Here is a 6000-nt window from a genome sequence, read left to right on the forward strand (position 1 = left end):
CAGCCCTGATCTGGACTGATTTTGGCAGGGAACTGTCTGTGTGGGAATGCAGAGGGACTGGGAATGGCTTTGGGCTGAGCCTCGGGGAGGAACCCACGGGTCAGGACTCCTGGAGCTCCTGGGGGTGCCAGCCAGGCTGGGGGTGCCCACGGGAGGGGTGTGGGCAGCAAAGTGCCCTTTCCCTGGAGCAGGAGTGGCTGCAGGAAGGGGAAAGCACTGCTGGGATCTCCTGGAGAGAGATGAACTGCAGGGGAGCAGAGCTGCAGGCAGGGCCTGGGGAGGGAGCCAACCTGGGCAGCGAAAAGTGAGGCAAAAAGAGCAATATCCTCAGAGATGGGGCAGGAGTGGGCACAGCAGTGGGCACAGGAACTCTGGGGGCACTCCCTGCTCCTGGAGAGAAAGGTTCTGTGTGCTGGGAAGAAGCTCAGCTGGAGCACAGGCAAGGATTTGAACACAGTGGGTTGTGGTTCTGTTGTCTCACGTTGTGGTTCCACAAAACATTCACCCTCAATTACTGTTTCTTTGTTGCTGGGGAGCACAAGCAGAGGAGGAAAATAATAATTTAAATTTAACTCTGCTAAATATACATGAGATTTCCTGGGACAAAGAAAAGGCTTCTGTAGCTCGAGGGGGTGTTGCTGTGCCAGATTTCAGAGGCTCCACTACAGCCAATAACATTCTTGGAGCAGCTTAGTTGGAAGCATTTTTATAACATTTTTTTAGGCTACACAAATACAGCCATTGCCTCCAGGAGGAGATGGGATTGCTCTGGAAGTCACACCAAGTGTATCCATGTGGTGCTAACTGTTACTGGATTTATTTGTGGGAATTAGAGAGAGTCCAGGATGGTACAAGTTAAAGATCAGGCCCTTAAAATGTAAAGAAAATACATGAAAATGTATAAAAATATATATCTGGCCTCACTTTCCCCAGATGATTATGGTCACAGGATATACATTTAGATGTTCCAAGGGCAGATACTCTGTGTTTTCCCTCTTCCCAGGATAATGAAGCCCTTCCTCAACTCTGGTTGCTGGAATTGCCTTGTAATAAAGACTCCAGCTGCCAAAAGATGCCAGTTACAGGAGATATAATTTAACTGCATTTCATGGGTCAAGAAGAGAGTAGACAATTCTCCAATAAACATGTCATATTAAAAAAATCTTCTGTCTGGTGCTTTGTATTATACTGAGGCACTTTCTCATAAAAGGATGTTACTTTCATGGAACATCTTTTTAAAAGGCTTAATTTGATAATGGGAATGCTGCTAAAACAATTGATTTCTGAGGTGGTTGGGATGGTGGCAGCAGCTTTATGTTTATTGTTGCCTGTACTGGGTTTGGTAACAGCTTGAAGCCAAGATTTTAAGGCATTAAAACCTTCTCAGCTTCATGGGGGAATCTTCTGCTCTGTACACCAAAAACCCAAGTGTTGCCATAATGATGTAAAGGTTCACAGACCTAAGTCTGCCTGCCCTGGTTGTGCTCTGGACTCACAGCTGGGACCTGGTGTTTCTGTTTTGACATTAAATATCCCCAGACTCCCACTGGAGTGAGGAGTCAAAGCTCGCTGGGTGCCTGGGGACTCTGCAGCTCCTCAGGGTCAGAGGGGTCCATGCAGGGGGCACATTTGGGGGTCAGAGCTCAGACCAGGGGGCTGGGTGGGAAATGCCACCCCAGGCAGCCTTTCCTCAGAGAGGTGCTCCATTGCTGAGTGCCCAGGAGACCTGCAGGAGTTGAGAATATTGTGGATTTTCCAGCCTGAAGCTCTTGCTGTCAGGCTGAGGTGAAGTTTCCCTGTTCCCCTGCCCCAATCCCTGTCTCCCAGGGCTCTGGGCTGTGCCAGGGCAGTCTGACCAGGAGCTTTGGGAAGATTTGCCACTGCAGCTCCAGAGTTCTGCTCTGACCATCACCAGCTGCTTCCCAGAGAGATGATTTGGGGCTTGGGTTTGATGGTTCCTGGGGGCCCTTCCAGCTCAGGGTGTTCTGTGGTTCCACAGTCCGAGGTCTGGTGCCCAGCACTGTGCCCAGCCTGGCATTCAGCACTAGATGGTGCCAGGCACCGCCGTGCCGAGCTCAGGAAGGGGAGATGCAATTCCACAGGCACTGGAGCAGGGAAGAGCCATAAAACTCTGCTGCAAACAATGTTCATCAATTATGGCATAAGTACCAGGCCACAATAAAATCAGCAATTAAGGCCAAATGCTTGTTAAGGCCTGGGAGGTTCACTGGGAGCTCAGTGGGCCGTGAGCAGCAGGGCTGATGGCTCTGCCTTCCCCAGCCTGGCACAAAGGCTGCAGCGATTTCCTGCTCATGGAGACAATTGGAAATGAGGGAAGAGCTCTAAAAAGCCAGGATTTGTTGCAAGGAGATGGTGATTCCTGTGCCTGAGTGCAGGAACACCCCTGTCTGAGCAGCCCAACCCCTTGTGCAGTTCGTGCTCCCTGGCTGACCCACAGCTGTGGTTACCCTGGTTCAGGTGGGCTTGGGGGTTTTCCTGCAGACTAAGAAAGCTGCAAATTGAACATCAGAGAGTGTTGGTGTGTGTTAAACCCTGACCTGAGCTGGCAACGTGCTTTTGTGATCACAAGTACATTTTAAGAACTCTTGCCTTTGTTATTGCAGCACCTGGATTGAAAAGCATTTTTTATCACACTTGGGAATCTCCTGTTTGTTTCTTCCTTCCCAGGGGAACCACAGGATTTGAATGATAAACTCCTGGTCGGAATTTGGGCCAATTTCCTTTATTGCTCTAAGAGGAATTGGCATTTCAGTGCAGGGAAAGCAGCAGCTGGTGGAGCTGAGCCCTGGGAGAGCTGTCCCTGTGCATTGTGCTTAGTTCCAATTCCATGAAAAGGGTGCATTTTGAAATTCCTGTAGGTGTCAGTGGAACAGCAGCCCCTGCACAGGGAATATTTATGGCCTCCCCTCACTCCCAGTATGCTCCTCACATACACAGGAGTCATCTGCCCTGGGACTTCTCTGGGAACCTTCCAGAGGCTGGAGAGCTCAGCCAGCCTGTGCAGGGAGAGGAGGGACAAAGGACACCCAGGCAGCCTCAGCTCTGGCACTGCTGGACTGGGGGGGTCACAGAAGCCCAAAATGCTGGACATGCTGTGTCCTTCCTCACTGGGACAGTGTACAGGGTATGTGCTTTAATGTGGACTGGGTGAATTCCCAAGTCCCTTCCAGGTCTGCTGCCCACAAATCCCTGCAGGGAAATCCTGGGCTCTGATCTCAGAGGGGGTGGGAGCTGTGTAGGTGCTCCTGCAAAGGCAAAGGAGTGTCGAGCCAGGATAAGGAAGAGCTGACAGAGGGCAGTAATGGGATAGACTTGTGAGAGGAAAAGGTTCCATGAAGTCCAGAGAAGTGCTTGTGTCCTTGGAAATCAGAGCTGGCCTGAAGTACCATGTCCATGCAGGAGCCTCAAAAAGTAACAGTCCTTGCTGTGCTAAATTAGGTTACAAATCATTTAAATATGCTGTGGTTCTTCCCATCCTTGCCTTTGCTCCCCACCCTCTGTCACGCTCCCACCACAGGAGTTTTGTTGCTCTCTAAGTGCCAAATAGTTCCCTCCTGTCAGCGGATTTTTTGTAATGTTCAGTCTAATTAAGGCCTCGGAGCCAAGACATGCAGAACAAGGGGGTCAATTGTGCTCCCACTTGGATGGTGTGAGCCCAGAGTAACTCCATGGAATGCACTGCAGTAGTTTCCATGAGCAGAGCTACCCCTGGCAGGCTGGGGTGCTGCCCAGACCCCCCAGAGCATCAGGAGGGCTCTGGAGACAATCCACTGCCACGAGGAGCTTCTCAAGGAGCTCTGACACAGCCTGGGAATGAGAAAAGGCAATGCCTGGGGGGCAGCCAGGCTGCCTCACTGCTGGGGTGTCCTTGGGGGCACTGCTGTGTGGGGGGCTCTGGGAGAGGGCAAAAGAGGGCAGGTGGGCACAGGGGAACATCCTGAGTGGCCAGAGCTGCTTTCTCTCTCCGAGACATTACAGAGTCACACAGTTAGGGAGTCACTGAGGTTGGAAAAGCTCTCTGAGACAATCAATGTGCCCAATGCCCACCTTGTCCCCCAGCCCAGAGCACTGAGTGCCACAGCCAGTCCTGCCTTGGGCACCTCCAGGGCTGGGCACTCCAGACCTCTCTGGGCAGCCCCTGCCAGAGCCTTCCCCCCCTTTCCAGGCAGAAATTCCTGCTGCTGTGCCCCCTGCCCCTGCCCTGGCCCAGCCTGAGGCCGTGCCCTCTCCTCCTGTCCCTGTGCCCTGGAGCAGAGCCCGATCCCCCCCCAGCTCCCCCCTCCTGGCAGGGATTGCAGAGCCAGAAGGTCCCCCCTGAGCCTCCTTTTCTCCAGCTGAGCCCCCCTCAGCTCTCTCAGCCCCTCCTCATATGAGCAAATGCTCTATTCCAGGTAGGACATAAACCTTCACCTGTGTCCTCCCTCCTGCCTTGGCAGTACCTGTTGCACACACAGAATATTCCATGGCAGCAGCTGCTGACTGGGAGAGACAGGAGGGATTTCTTCCCAGCTCAGCTTCTCTCTCCTCAGAAGCAGAGTGGAGCTGGTGCCTCTAACCCCACTGCTCCTCCTCCTCGCAGAGAGGGTTAGAAGTTCAATTCTTGCTCCTCTGAGGAGGAAAAGTGATGGAGCTTTTCACAGCAGTTGGTTTCCTTTTCTGCCTTCTGAGTGCTTTTCCACTGGACAGCAGTTGGCAGCAGGAGCATTGCTGGGGGAACAGAGAGGTTGGGAAGAGGAGTGATTGTCAGGGCTGCTTCATGGCCCAGTGTAATGAGATGGCTCCGGCCCAGGCTGGAGCTCGAGCAGGGAAGTGATGCACGTCAGGGAAGAGGAGAGAGGTCACATAAATAACATCAGCAGTGTTTGCTGTGAGCAAGCAGAATGTGAGTTGGGCAGAGATCTGTCTGTGTCAGGGCTCCTGCAGATCCATTTCTCCATGGATCAGCTGCACGTAAAGTTAATCTGTTTATGCAGCAGCTGAGCCACTGAGATGCCCTCAATGCCCTGATCCCACCCCTGCATCCAGGCAGAGTCTCCAAATCCCAGGGGAGTGCAAATTCCATCTGTGTTTGGGCTGTGACCACCCCTCATGCCTCTCCTTTCCTCTTCTCTGCAAGGCACTGGGTGGGACAGGATTGAGGGGCAGTGAAGTGGCAGCCCTTCCACATCTAGTGGAAGGTGCCCCTGAGCTTCAAGGTCCCTTCCAACCCAACCCAGTCTGGGATTCTGGGGTTCTGTGACCTGCCCTGTGGGCCTGGAGCCTCAGTGTCACTTCAGATTGCCTGGCCCTCTGCCCCAAGTGTCCCAGGGAGTCACTCACGTGTCCTGCAGAGCCCTGGGCTGTGCTCCGTGGGTGGCTTTGTCCTCGCCAGCAGGGCCCATGTCACCAGGCTGCCTCAGCACTCTGCTCTGCCCAGCAGCTCTGTGTGACCCTCAGGGGCTCAGATGCCATGACAAGGAAAAGAAGAAAACCTCTACTTTGTCCTGATTTGAAATCAGCTGCAGTGTGTATGTTGTGAGATTCAGTTCATGTTTGTAAACATTAATAACAAATGTGTAACTTCATCTGCATCCTTGTTTGATTTATTTAATTTAGAGTATCATTCATAATACCTTATCATTTATAACATTTATAGTCACATTACAAGGGCCAGTCAGAACTAATCCATGATGCTTCCCCCTGGTTCATTTCTGGACAGTAACCCTGGGAGACCAGTTACATTAAATACAGTTGTTCTTTATCACCTTGGCCTCGTGTTCTTTCTCACCTTGCCTGATGGGCCAGCACAATCATTTCCCTCCTGTAAGTGGTGCTGCCTCCGGGGCCACCTGCAGGGGCTGCTGGATTCTCTGGGAGCTCCTCAAGGTCTGTGCTCCTGTAATTTCCCGTAACAAACATGTGCAAGGTCGTTGCTGTGGGATGATTCACTGCCAGGACACTGTCCCTGCTCCTGCAGAGCTCTGCAGACTGAGCTGCATG

This window comes from Pithys albifrons, chromosome 13, assembly GCF_047495875.1.
Source record: "Pithys albifrons albifrons isolate INPA30051 chromosome 13, PitAlb_v1, whole genome shotgun sequence".
NCBI classification, from domain to species: Eukaryota; Metazoa; Chordata; class Aves; order Passeriformes; family Thamnophilidae; genus Pithys; species Pithys albifrons.